Source organism: Urocitellus parryii, chromosome 8, assembly GCF_045843805.1.
Source record: "Urocitellus parryii isolate mUroPar1 chromosome 8, mUroPar1.hap1, whole genome shotgun sequence".
NCBI lineage: Eukaryota > Metazoa > Chordata > Mammalia > Rodentia > Sciuridae > Urocitellus > Urocitellus parryii.
Genome location: NC_135538.1, coordinates 127,342,545 through 127,356,010, shown reverse-complemented (window position 1 = coordinate 127,356,010; position 13,466 = coordinate 127,342,545). Strand labels below are relative to the sequence as shown.

At 38.8% G+C, this 13,466-nt stretch overlaps 4 non-coding genes across 4 annotated transcripts; 3 read left to right on the top strand and 1 right to left on the bottom strand.

Moving 5' to 3' along the window:
• The first annotated feature begins 2,439 nt into the window (after window positions 1-2,439).
• Window positions 2,440-2,545, top strand: Trnal-caa (transfer RNA leucine (anticodon CAA)). Its single transcript has 2 exons — window positions 2,440-2,477; window positions 2,500-2,545. It is a non-coding gene; the product is annotated as a tRNA-Leu (tRNA).
• A 445-nt stretch (window positions 2,546-2,990) lies between these two features.
• Window positions 2,991-3,062, bottom strand: Trnaq-cug (transfer RNA glutamine (anticodon CUG)). Its single transcript has one exon. It is a non-coding gene; the product is annotated as a tRNA-Gln (tRNA).
• A 4,483-nt stretch (window positions 3,063-7,545) lies between these two features.
• Window positions 7,546-7,618, top strand: Trnam-cau (transfer RNA methionine (anticodon CAU)). The gene has a single exon. It is a non-coding gene; the product is annotated as a tRNA-Met (tRNA).
• A 4,608-nt stretch (window positions 7,619-12,226) lies between these two features.
• Trnak-uuu (transfer RNA lysine (anticodon UUU)) lies at window positions 12,227-12,299 on the top strand. Its single transcript has one exon. It is a non-coding gene; the product is annotated as a tRNA-Lys (tRNA).
• The last annotated feature ends 1,167 nt before the right edge of the window (window positions 12,300-13,466 follow it).

Sequence of the window (13,466 nt, the reverse complement as noted above, 5' to 3'; positions counted from 1 at the left end):
GGAGAGCTATGCTTTAACAAAAATGAACAAGTTAGATAAATATATGCCAATATGAATGGAGATCTGAAATTCATGTATTCGTTAATTCAACAAATGTTTGTTGAGTGTGCCAGTCATTGTGTTGACTATGCCAGGCACTCTTCTATTTTCCAGTACACTGGGGAACAAAACAAAGTTCTTGAGTTTCTGCAGTTACTTTTTAGAGGGAAAGACAGAAAATAAACAAACTAAGAATCAAATATGAAATAGTGTAAAAGATACCATGAAGAGAAATAAGGCAGGATATGGAGGATGGAAAGTGATGGGGTCTTATTAGGTAATCAGGGGAGGTTTCTCTGGTAAGGTAACCAAATGGCTACTGCAGTTTTGAGTCTCAAATCTGAATATCAATGACGTTTATTTCAGAAAAATTAAAACATGTTCACACAAAAATCAGCACAAAGCACTATTCATAACAGTCAAGCTTGGAAACAACTGAATATCCTTGAATGGCAAGTTGTTATATAGACTATGGTATATTCATACCATGGAACACTAAAAGTGAATGAACTATTGAAACAATTTAAATGGATCTCAAACAAATTGTGCCAAGTAAAAAAATAAATTTCAAAAGGTTACATACAATCTGTATTATTCCACTCATAACATTCTTTCTTTCTTTTGACATGTCAAAATTATAGAGCTAGGGAACAGACTAGTAGTTGCTAGGGTTTACAGAGGGGAAGGAAAGAAGTATCTGAGGCTTTAGCTTTAGCACCAGAGAACCTTGCAATGGAACAGTTCTGTCTTGATTGTGGTGTTGGTTGTGTGCTATTTACATATACAATAAAATTATATGGAACTAAACACACAAACACATGAGTGCATATGAAAATGGTGATAAATAAATATCAGTAGATTATATCCATATCAATTTCCTTGTTGTGGCCTACACCTATAGTTCTAGTTACTCAGGAAGCTGAGGGAAGATCTCTTGAGTTCAGAAGGTCAATACCAACCTGGGCAACATTGTGAGACCCTGTTTCAAGAAAAAACAAAACAACTAACCCTAACCTTAACCCCAACCCTAACCCTAACCCTAACCTTAACCCCAGCCCTAGGATCTTCATTTTTGATGTTTTGTGATGACATGCCTCAAAGGGTTGCCTTTCTACATATTATTTAGGACATTTGGTGGACTTTAAATCTGTAGACTTGAGGTCTTTAGTTCTGAAAAATAATTTTATATCTATTGTCTTTATCTCCTTTCCTTCATTTTCTCCTCTTTTCTGGAGGCCCCAGTAGAATGAGGGTATATCTTTTATTCTATACTGTTATTTTCTTATTGATCCTCTTCCATTTCTCATTCTTCATCCTACTTTCTAAGAGATTTCTCCAACTTTATTTTGAAATTTACAAAAATAATTCTGCCATTATAATATTAATTTTAAGAGTTTCCTTGTCTTTTCTTGTTTCATTAGTGCAATATCTTCTTTCTTCTCCTTGAGGATTTAATTGTAATTTTTTAAAAAGACATTCAAATTCTTGCATTTGTATGTTTCCTCTTAGATCCTCCCGACCTGTTTGTATTCATCCTTGTCTTTATTGTAGAAATATTTCCAGAAAGATCTGGTTGTCCTTGATTGTCATTCATATTTAACATTATGAATGAAAAATCTGATGCTGAGTGTTCTGTAGATCTGGGCCAAAATTTTGGACTGGAGATTCTTCAGATATCACATTGATACCTGGCCATTTCTTCGGAGGACCTTTATAAATGTCTGTGTCTGTTGTTATCTCTAGTACTAGTTTCCAGTAGCATGCACCTCAGCAGAATGAACTTGTTTGTCTAGTTCTGCAAGTTTGGTGAAGGGATCTGGGGATGTTGGCTCTCTGTTGATATTTCCTTCTGCCATTATGGTTTTTCACATCAGCTCTTCTCCCTCTTTCAACTCCCAATCAGACCAACTCCTGTTACATTTACAGCCAGTCTTCCTGCTCAAGGCCCCAGACCCCTACTCATCCTGCCATTGTTGTCTACATCGGCTTTCTCACATGGTCCATATCTCTGGATCACTTCCCTGCACAACTCGCTTGATTTGCCATGCAGCATATCGGAACCGAGCCCGTGCTTTGTGTCCTTTCACATCACGGATGAAGGGGACTTTCATGCCTAGTCTGGAGTCAGTGCCATGTTGTTGGGATCTTCACGCTTCTGTACACTGGGCATGGGAGGAAGTGAGGGGAGAGAAACTTTAAATTCTAGTCCGGATTAGGAGGAAGACCTCCCGAGTTGCTCAAAATTTCTGATTTTACTAAGAAAGAGGATTCAGTTCACTTATAACGACTCGTATTTTTATTTCTTAGGTTAAACTATTTTTTTTAAATGTAGTAGTTTGCACTGTGTGGACATTCATTACAATTGAAGAATATTATGATTTCAGAAAAACTTGCGGGTGTGTCAGGATGGCCGAGTGGTCTAAGGCGCCAGACTCAAGCTCTGCTTCCTCCTGTTGAGGATTCTGGTCTCCGAATGGAGGCGTGGGTTCGAATCCCACTTCTGACACAGCTTCTTTTATTTATTTGAGGTCCATAATTTCAGCCATTTCTTCACTCTTATTCTATTTTTTTTTCCTGTTTAATATTAACTAAAATGACGGACCTTTACTGAGATCTGTCCTCTTCCTTTTCCTGTTTGTTTATTAATCACAAAGCTCGTTTTGTCCTGTTCTCTGGCCAGTTCATTAAAGTCACATTTACTAAATTCGCTCTAACCTGGGGACATCAAGGGGGAGTAGGAGGTACGAAATTAGTGTGATGGGAACAGAAAAGCTCATTACATATATTCGGTGATTAAAGACTGATTCAGAATCCACTGATTACTGGGACTGCATATCACATATCCTTTTCTCATTGTCAGAGCTCATCAATATCTAAAGACTTGGAATTCAAAAGGCGAAATTACACTGTTTGAGACCAGAGAAAGAAAAGCAAAATTCAAACAATATGAAAGGTTCCACCGAGATTTGAACTCGGATCGCTGGATTCAGAGTCCAGAGTGCTAACCATTACACCATGGAACCCTTCCTGACAAGCTCCGGACACACTGTCCATCTGAGGTCTCTTTGTACTCTTGAAAAAAATGAACTATATCAAATAAATTGAAAATGAAATATCACTTTAAATAAAAGCTCTATATTTGCGTCCTAATTAATGTAAAAGAATTTTTACAAGGGTATTTTTTTTTCCGGATAGAAAATATCCCCACTTTCCAGCGGCCGGGCGTTAGAAACGCCAAACGTAGGTTGGGAGGGGGAGGGGAGGAGTCACACACTGTTTCCACGCTGCTTCTTCCCAGGTTTCTTTCCCTCCATCTCAGGAGCAGGGCGGGATTTGATTCAAGAATATTGTTACCTCGGGAGACTAATTTCCTTTCATTTCCGACCCCTGAAAGGGAAAACTTGATTTTAGCCCCATCGATTGAAAGGGAGCAATGACATATATAACATCGCCCTTTTTCCGCGTCACTGACTCATTTTATGGGTATCTGAAAACATCTAGAGCTAACTCCGTCTATCTTAGTGCTTCCCCTCAGCTGTAATCATGAGTCTGAACTTTTAAAATCTATCTTTCCAAAGTGCCGTAATTACAGGACAGAACCTTCACTCTTCTTTAATATAGCCCAAGGTCTGGTACATTAAAGTTCAGTGTTTGTTCCATGAATGCATAGATGAAAGGATGAGTGAATGAATGAACCAATGAAGGGCGGATGGATGGACAAACGAATGAATACTCAGTAGGGTAGCCCAGCCTCAGATTTTTTTGGAGAATTTATTTTTGCCTTCATTCCATAGGCTAATTCTGACAAGTCTAAAGGGAGTTAAATCCCCCTTCTCCCCTTCCTCTTCTTTTTCCTTTTCGTTCTTGGCTTTCCAGGTCCCAGCCCCAAGTGGATACCCAGGAACCCTGGAATCATTTTCTGGCATTCATTCTTTTGTTATGTCTTCATCCAAGCAAGGTGCCTGTTATAAAATAGTCAATTAATAGAGATGGAATTGAATAGAGTTTTGGGAAATAGTGTAGTGTGAAATCCAAAGACTTCTGGATAGGTGATTATAAAGTCCTCTCAGGTGCGTACTCCCTCCCTTTGTAAACATAAACTCTCCATACTATCTGCTGGAATGTCCTAGCCTTAAAAGATGGTTTGTATCTCAGATCTAGTTAAGGTCTTTCTTCTCTAGCTCTGGTGCCACCCTTTTTACTTCACAAACCACCACCTTGTTTAAGAAAGAAGGAAAGAAAGAAAAGGAGGGGAGGCTAACTAGCTGGGGATATAGCTCAGTGATGGAGTGCTTGTTTAGTATGCACATAGGCAGATCCCTAGCACCAAAGGGGTGAGGGTGTTCATTAGTTTAAATATGACACCAGAACCTCAAAAGCCTACTTTTGAACTGTAGGTTTTAAATTTCCCTCTAAAGAAGGAAAAAGGGAGTAAGTCTAGATGACTATTCTCTCTTTCACCTTTGGAACATTTATCTTCTGGAAAGAACAATGAGTAGAGACCTGGAAAATAGAGGGAATGGGTGGATTTATTTATTCTTGAGTTTGAGGTTAAGAAGGCTTAACTATTTTCTTGAAATTGCCCATAATTGGCTCACAGATACTGCAAAATGAATGCAAACACATGAAAGTCACCAAGGAGAATGAGTAGGGGAAGAGATATCTGAGTTCCACAATCTAGAAACAGTTGTTTCCTGGTAATCTAAGTAAGAATGGTTTGCAGTTACCTGGTAGTAGAGCTCAGTCCACGAAAAGCATACTTGCTCTTGGTATAATCAATGATCTGGAACCTAACTCAGCAGGAGCGTCCTGTTAGAGGGACTTAATAACACATAATACACCTAAAACTTAAGATCTCATTGTTTTCCATCCAGGCTCCTCATCTCTGTATGATTTGCACATTTCTCAAATTGGAAAGACATTGTTTCGTGTATTTATTTACAAAAACTTACCATAAGTACTAATTTTCATGATGTGGGAAAGAGAAAAATGATTCCGCTTTTGACAAAATTTATAATGTATGGGAAAAAGCAGACAATTACAGAAAACTTTTCAAGAAGTATGGTTAGTGCTAAAATAAGTGATGGATTGAGTGATAACAGAGTGTACCCAAAGCATACCGAGAGGAATACCCAATTAAGAATAGGTAGTATGATTAGAAGCTGCCAAAAAAAAAAAAAAAAGAATGATTGAGCCCAGATCTGATTTGTGTTCCCAGCATGCTCTTTCTTCTTTGCTGCACTAATCAGATTGAGTTTTTTTAAATTTCTTTATGAATTTATTAATTCACTTATTGAATTTGTGAAATAAATATAAACTCATTTTAACAACTCAAACAAATTGTTAGAGTCTGTAAACAAGTCTGGATGGTGCCTGGCATTTTGCCAGAGGGAGTGGTTTGTGAAGTAATGCCTGCGAGCCATTAAGTGTGGAGATTTCTTATTGGTTGATCTAGTTTATGTTAATTAAGATAAGCTGTGTGGAATGTATAAATACCTCTGTTGTTCTACAATAAAGGGCTCCCACTCCTGCTGTATCAGTCTACACAAGTTGTTCCTCACCTGGTTATTTTGCTGCAGGCGGACTGTGGCAACAAATGTTGAAAATAAAATTTATAATCTCTTTTCCTCTCTCCTGATAACATCACTGGTAACAATCTGAACTGTGCCCTTTCTATACATTGTTCTTTTGTATTATTGTGTAGCACTCTTTTTTTTCTGGTAACAAGATATCTCAGATGTCATTCATAGTGTTTTTGTTTGTTTGTTTGTTTGTTTTTTTATAGCAATGTGTCATTTTAGGGCCATCATTAAAGGCTTATTTTCTCCATTAGGCTCCAAGGCAGGAATCATCTTTCCTATCCCCCTCATCATCCTCAGCTGCTAAATGTAATCCTGAAACTTGTGGGAGGGAGAATTCAAGCTAGGCTTCCAGGAGAAAGCAATTTCTAGGGTGAGGCCTAGAGGATGAAGAAAAGCGATGAGGATGGAGGAAAAGCTAGCAGTGGCCCCAGAAAGAAAGAGACGCACCGGGAGACTTGAGCCCCCCTAGCTAGTGGAATGTAAAGGGGCAGTAGGAAGGCGAAGAATGGGGTCTTTTGCAGAGTCGCCTCAACTCAGATCAGGGTAATCCGGGTTCAGATTATGAAATGATTATATATCATCGCTGTGGCAATGCTAAGAATAGGGTCTTCTCCGGGATCTGACAGATTTTTTTTTTCCTTCAGTGGTGTAGGCAGGACCCGTCTCAAGGTGAAAGCGGATTCAGGGAGACTGAGGATCATCTCTTTATTTAATAATAGAATAAGGAAGTATTGAGGTTTATGCAGGCCTAGATAAGTAACTGATACATAGTAGGTGCAAAATAATACTTTTAAAATAAACAAATGAATTAAATAAAAGTCTGTTATACTTGGATAGTTTTGGGTGATGAAGTACAATAATGATTAAGGGATATTACACAATAGGTACTCAGTAAGTATTCGTTAAATGAAATAATTAGTTGAAGCCCTATTATGTATCAGCTTTAGAGACAATAAATATGTGTGACCTCTGGCCTGGGAAAACAGGTGATGGAAGGAGAGGAACCTGCCTAAATAGGGAAGCTGTGAGAACTGTCTATTGGCTATGAAAAAAGATAAAACGGACCAGTGTCCTTGGGATTCGTACCCACGTCCTTAATGGGGTGGAATCATTCGTATAGGGACTTAGCTCGGCTAGTACTTCCTCCTTACCGAGTTCCTGAAATATTTTGCCTATTTCCAGTATTTTCTCGGCTACCTTTTCCCACTCTCTTTTGCTAATTAGTGGCAGGCCCTCCCTTTCGCTCCCCATCACAACCCGGGAACTCCCTTTCTCCCAACAGCATTTCGAGGTGACTCCTGACCCCACGGCGCGGGAGGAGCGGGAGGGAGGCTCTCGGCAATCTCCCAAACCGGAGGAAGGTGTTACACTCACTGAGGTTGGACCCGGTTAAATAAGCTCTCGGATTTCGAGCGTAAGCAAGTCTGGGGTCGTTGGTTTGAACCGGTTGCTGCTAGAGAAAAATAAGAAAGAATCGTGAGACCTTTTAAAAAATCTGTCCTCTTTCATTCGCTGCAGGGGAAAAAGCGCCTCCACGCAACCACACAAAGAACGCAAAAGAGTGCAGTCTTGCTATTTAAGTCTTGTTTTCCATTTAGAAGGTGTCGCAGCTACCTGATCTTGGAGTGAAAACCCCTGGCCAAACAGTGAGACAAATAATCCAGGGCCCGGTTCAGGACATGTGTGAAATCTGGACTCAGTTGCCCTTACAGTCCTTAGAGTCTCCGCAGAAAGATTCGCAGGGAAAGGGATTGAACTTGGATGTCGGTCCCTGCCTTTTCTGCCTGCCTTTGTCATACAAACCGTTTTAGACACTAATTAAACCACAGTTTCACATTACTTTGGAAAACTATGATTCGGAACATTTATAGTAGTTTTTTCCAGTAATATTGGTAAATTATCCGTGTGAGCGTATAGCAAGGTTGCCTCCTTAGCGCAGTAGGCAGCGCGTCAGTCTCATAATCTGAAGGTCCTGAGTTCGAACCTCAGAGGGGGCAACGCAAGCTGTTTTTTCTTCTGCCTAACATAAAGGAAGGAAACCAGTGAAGGAAGCTCCATAACTTCCTCCCCCTTTTTTCCTCTCTACCTTTTTCCGTAGGAAAATGTATTATACGTCTTTTCTTAAAAGCAAGACGTAGGCTTTAATGAGTTTGAAGGGGTAGTGTGCTGTTTTCCTGAGAAATGTGATGTTACGTTAAAAAACGGAGACTTTCACTAAGGATATTCCAAAATTCATTCTTTCTTTTTTTTTCCTTTTCTTTTTTCTCATAGCAGTTGGAGATGGAGGTAGGAGAGTTGAAAATGCCTTTCAGGTATTTTTTGTTACAAAAACACTAAGGTCAAGAAACTCACGGGGCCAAGAGTGTGAAGAGAGGGATGAGAGGATGGAAGGCTGTTATACTGGAATTGTGAAAGGTGTTGCATACTATGAAATATGTTGCATTAATTATTGATTTTTTAAAAAAAACTAATCCTCTGGAATTGTTTATCACCAGGTCACCACTGATGACCATTCTCTCTCTCTCTCTCTCTCTCTCTCTCTCTCTCTCACACACACACACACACACACACACACACACAAACACACACACACTTTACCAAAGCAAAACAACACAAAACTTTTCCCTCAGTCTTCTTGCATTGAACCGTTTTTCCTGCCCCGTTGCTGGTGGCTGGAGTTCTAAATTATTCAAATTATAAGATGCAGAAATGGTAAAAGAGAAACAAGAACAGGTGAAGTAGATAAACTGGTATTTAAGATAAGCACCCAATTCAATAATGAACAATATCAATATTGAGTATCCTGCTTTCAACATCTCAGTTTATGTAGCAGGAAGTATTCAATAGATTTTCATTCCACACTTAGTATGCACTGTTCAAGCCTGTGTTTCCTATGGCTCAGTTCTTTCAATGGGCACAGTGGTGCAAGCCTGTAATTCCAGCGACTTGGAAGCCTGAGGCAGGTCACATTCAAAACTAGCCTCAGCAACCTAGAGATACTCTGTCTCAAAATAAAAAAAAAAAAAATATATATATATATAGGGCTGAGGATGTGGCTTAGTGGTTATTCGCCCTTCCCATACCAACTCACCCAAACGCCCCTGCAAAAAAATATCTTCTCGCTCAGCTTCAAATTCGTCTTCCTATATGCTGTTCTGTGATGTTGGGGCTGGGTGTCTACAAATTACTTTTTTCAACTCTGGAAGACTGAAGGAAAAAGAAGGGACTGCTTTTTTGATTTTTGCTCTTCGTGTCAAGTTGTTCTAACAATGGCAATTGACTCCCTCCCAACTTTCATTCTCTTTATGGATTCCCAGAACATCCCATTATTGAAATACTAGCAGCAGAGGTAACAGCAGCTGGCCAGTAATTTATCTTCAGAAGGCCCAACCTCTTCCTTTTTGTTCCCCCAGCCCTGAGAATGAATAGTTACTTCCTGCAGTTATTATGTCTGAGTTACCACACTGTATCCAGTTGAAATGCCTAGTGTTATTTCTTTTCTTTTTGGTACCAGGTATTGATACCAGGGGTGTAACCACTGAGCTACATTCCCAGCCCTTTTTTCTTTTGAGACAGGGTCTTGCTAAGTTCCTTAGGGCCTTGATAAATTGCTAAGGCTGGCTTTGAACTTGCTATTCTCCTGCCTTAGCCTCCTGAGTCCCTGGGATTACAGGCACGTGATACCATATCCCCAGTTTAGTGTTATTTCTTAACTGGACCCAGTCTGCTAATAAGTTGTTGGAGGTATAAGACTGTGCAAAAGCTCCTGCTCTCATGGGTTTACATTTTAACGGAAAAATGGGGAATGACAGATAATGAACTCTTAACCAAATATATGTCAGTAATACATGTTAGGAAGAAAAATGAAATCAGTGGGAAAAAGAATACAGAATAAAGGGGTAGGGAATATTTGATAATAAAGAGTGACTAGGGAGGTCTTTCTGATAAGGAGACATTTGAGCAGAGAACCAGAGGAAGTGAGTAGGTGAGCTATGAGGCTATCAGGGGGAATAGAATTGCAGGCCAGGGGATAACAGGTAAAAAGGGCTTGGCAAGAAACTTGTTGGAATGTTCAAGGAATAGCAAGAAGACAGGTATGGTTTAAGGTCAGTGAATGAGCAAGGAGGAACCTGACAGGAGAAAAGGTTATTAGTGTAAGTGTAGTTCATGTAGAGTTTTAGGTCATAATAACAATGAGAGAGTTTATTTCAGAGATGAAAAAAAGAAATTAAATTAGTAAACTAACATAAAGCAATTAAATAAAGAAATTCAGAAGAAATTGTAGAAGTCAACCAGATCTAAATTTATTTAGGTTTTATACAGTTGTGACTTTAAACTGACTAGATGACTCTCTGTGGCCTTCTTGACTTTCACACTGAGGAAGCAAGCTGCCATGTTGTAGAAGCCCATGTGGCAAGCAATTTAGGGTGGCTTTCAGCCAATATCTAGAAGGAACTGAGTGTCCTTGAGTCAATAGCTTTTGAAGGACTTAATTCTACCAATAACCATGTGAGCTTGGAAGTTGATCCTTTCCCAGTTGAGTCGTCAGATGATACCTTAGTCCTACCTGTCAGACACCTTGTGAGGACCTTGAAGGAGAGGATGCAGCTTAGTCAGACTCAGGTTCCTTCCTCTCAGAAATTGTATCTTCTGTGGACTATCATTGAAGATGTTACTTCCTTCCAACATTCTCCTTGTTTTTGTTTGATCTTTCAGGGCTGGCTTACTGGTCAGAATTAGCAGCAGCTTCCTTGGGTTTCCACAAGGATTATCAAGAACACTGCAAATGCTCTAGACTTCCCAAAGAACTCTCAAAAGATCTTAAGTGCCATTTCCTAGTCTCCTTTATTTCTGCCTTTCCCAGTAACAAGCCTATGTGGGAAATGAGCTACTGAGAAGAATGAATCACATTGACACCTCCTGCTTTCCCAGACCCCAGGGGTGGTGTGGGTCCAGGTCTTCTTCTTTCTTCATGTTCCTCAGTCTCTCTTCACCATTCCTTCCCATTACCTCATAGTCACTAGGCCAAATCTGCATGATTTTCTACTGCACAGTGGTCTAATTTATGTTTTTGCATAATCCTTTGCCTTACATCCATTCTTTACAGGACACCACTGTGCTATTTTTTTAAAATCATGTGTAATAATTTTAAAGTGTAATCATGTTGTTCCTTCCTGCTTAAAATCCTTATAGGCTTCATATTGCTTCTAGGGTGAAGTCTGAACTGTGCACTGCTATCGTAATCTTGGAGCCAATTACTGGTCTGCCTCTGCCTTCCTGACCACTTTTCCTTACACCTCCATCAGTACTTTCTCAAGCTCTATGCATTCAAGCTGCTCATGTTATCTTTCAGTCCTCTGAAAATTCTGTTTTTTGATTTTCCAGGAATGCTGGAGTCAAACCTTTGTCCAATTGAGGGGTTATCCCCACAATTCTCAGGTGAAACATCACTTTTTGGGAAAAGTTTTCTCTAATCCCTTGAAAGAGGTCATCTTCCCTTATAAATAGTCTTTTTGGGGTGAGGTGGGGTGCATAATTTAGTCTCACTTTAATTTTCTACCTCTCTATTCCCTTTATCCTGATATAAATCTATTAACATTTTCCATTTTATCTTATAGAGGTAATCTTGTAGATTATCTCAACCTTTTTTTTTAAACAGTAGCACAAGTAAATACTTAATTGAAAACTTACTATGTGGTAATTATTGTGTCAAACTCGGCCTTTGAATAAGAAGAAATTTCAGTTGCAGGATTTAAAGGAAGAAAGTAGATTAGAGATTAAAAATTTTGTTTAAGGCTGCACAACCAAAACAATTAAGTACTAATTTACAGTATTTTATTATTCTACACTAATAAAAGTAATAGTAATAACACCTAAATTTTATTGTACCATTAGCATGTTCCAGATATTATTCTCAGAGTTTGCTTACATTATCTCATTTAATTTGGAAACTCAGGTCATGAATTTATACTGTTTCTCTCAACATCTTGTAAATATTTCTTGAGAGTATTCATCACAATGGCTATTGAGATACCTTGGTACAGGGCTGGGGTTGTGGCTCAGTGGTAGAGTGTTTGACTGACATGTATGAGACCCTGGGTTCAGTTCTCAGCATCGCTTGTTGTGTCTAACTACAATTAAAGGTTCTTGAGAAACAAAACTAAGCCTTTTGATGGCCACCTCTCCCTTCAAACGTGTGAACCAGATAGGGTTAAAGACGGTCCCTATTCACTGCTGTGAACTCAGGGGAAAGCAGAACACCTTCCTCAAAATAAATTCTCAATACCTATTTGTCCTGTTCTATTTTTTGTGGCAAGCATTCTGAAAATCTTGGGGAGAATGGGGCATAACCTTTGAACATGGACAAGACTGTTGTGATTACTTCTCTACTTATGTAATGCTTTTAGAAATAATAGTTAGGGTTGCATTACATAATTCCACAAATTAGGGAAGAAATAGTTGTGAGACATATTCAAAGAGGCAAATATAGAGTTTAGAATAAAGAAAAGACAAATAGAATTAAAAAAAAAAACAAAAAACAAAAAAAACCAGTGTTTCCAGGCAGTTTCACACTAGGAAATATAGAAAAGCCCTTCACTTGTGGGGCCTGGGTAGCTCAGTTGGTAGAGCATCAGACTTTTAATCTGAGGGTCCAGGGTTCAAGTCCCTGTTCGGGCGCTTTCCTGTACTGACCTTTTTGAACATCAAATTTTGACAAAATCTTTGGAAAAACAGTTCAAAACTTCCATAATGTTCTATGGAAGGTTCCATAGGTGGCGAAAATGAGAGAAAACAAAAACTTTAGGGCTAATTAACCAATTATCTACAGTGTTGACTAAAGAAAGCTAGGCAACTACATGGAACCCCTGCTAGAAAAGGCTCAAGACCTTGTGAAGGAAACTAAACTTTGAGGAGTACCATGGAGTACATGGCTTTGCACCAGAACTGAGTTTCTTTGACTGTTAATTCCTTTTTACTATAACAAAGAAATAAAACAAAGCCAGAGTGAAGTTACTACATCCTTATTGTAAAGGATGTGTTTAATCATTTGTGGAAGTTAAGTAGAAGTGAGCTACTCAAGAGTTGAATGGAAAATGAGTAGATGAAGAGAATTTTTCTGGACATCCAAGTTCAATAAAGTAACAAGATAAAAATTAAGTATTACTAATACTATTTATCTGACCAGTGGTATTATAACCTTATTTAGGAAAATGACACACTATATAATCTGAACTGTATGTTTCCATCTCAACCCAGGGTCAAATACATGGGACAACACAACTTTTAGTTGTTTTGATTTGGCTTCACTTTTAACTAGTGAATGTTCCAGGCTATCATTGCTTGATGTAGTCATTAATATTACTTTATTTCTGTTACTCTGATTATAGCTGCACAGAACAACTTTCTATTATTTGCAGAGTTTATTTTACATAGGAAGTAACAGGCTGATCCACCACTGGTATAGGTATATATGTTCATGTTCTGACTTGTAACATCTTTGACATTTGGTTATTGTGAGTCATTCTTGGAAGTCTGAAATGTTCATGGTGAATTAAAATATAGTTTCTGATTCTGCAAAGGAGAGGAACAAATTCTGAATGGTAACTGTTCCAACAATGATTAAGCATTCTCTGAGGAGCTGCCTGAAAAGGTTGAGGCCTTTCCGAAATCCTTAACTGCTCCCTTTATCTGCAGCATATGCAAATTGCTGGAACCAAAGGCTGAAGATTCAAATGACACTTTTAAGATGTTTCCTATTAGATGCCTACTAAAGTCTGCATCAGAATAAATTGAGAGACCTATCCTGAAAAATATACCACCAAGGTCCAGACAATTTGGAGAAGC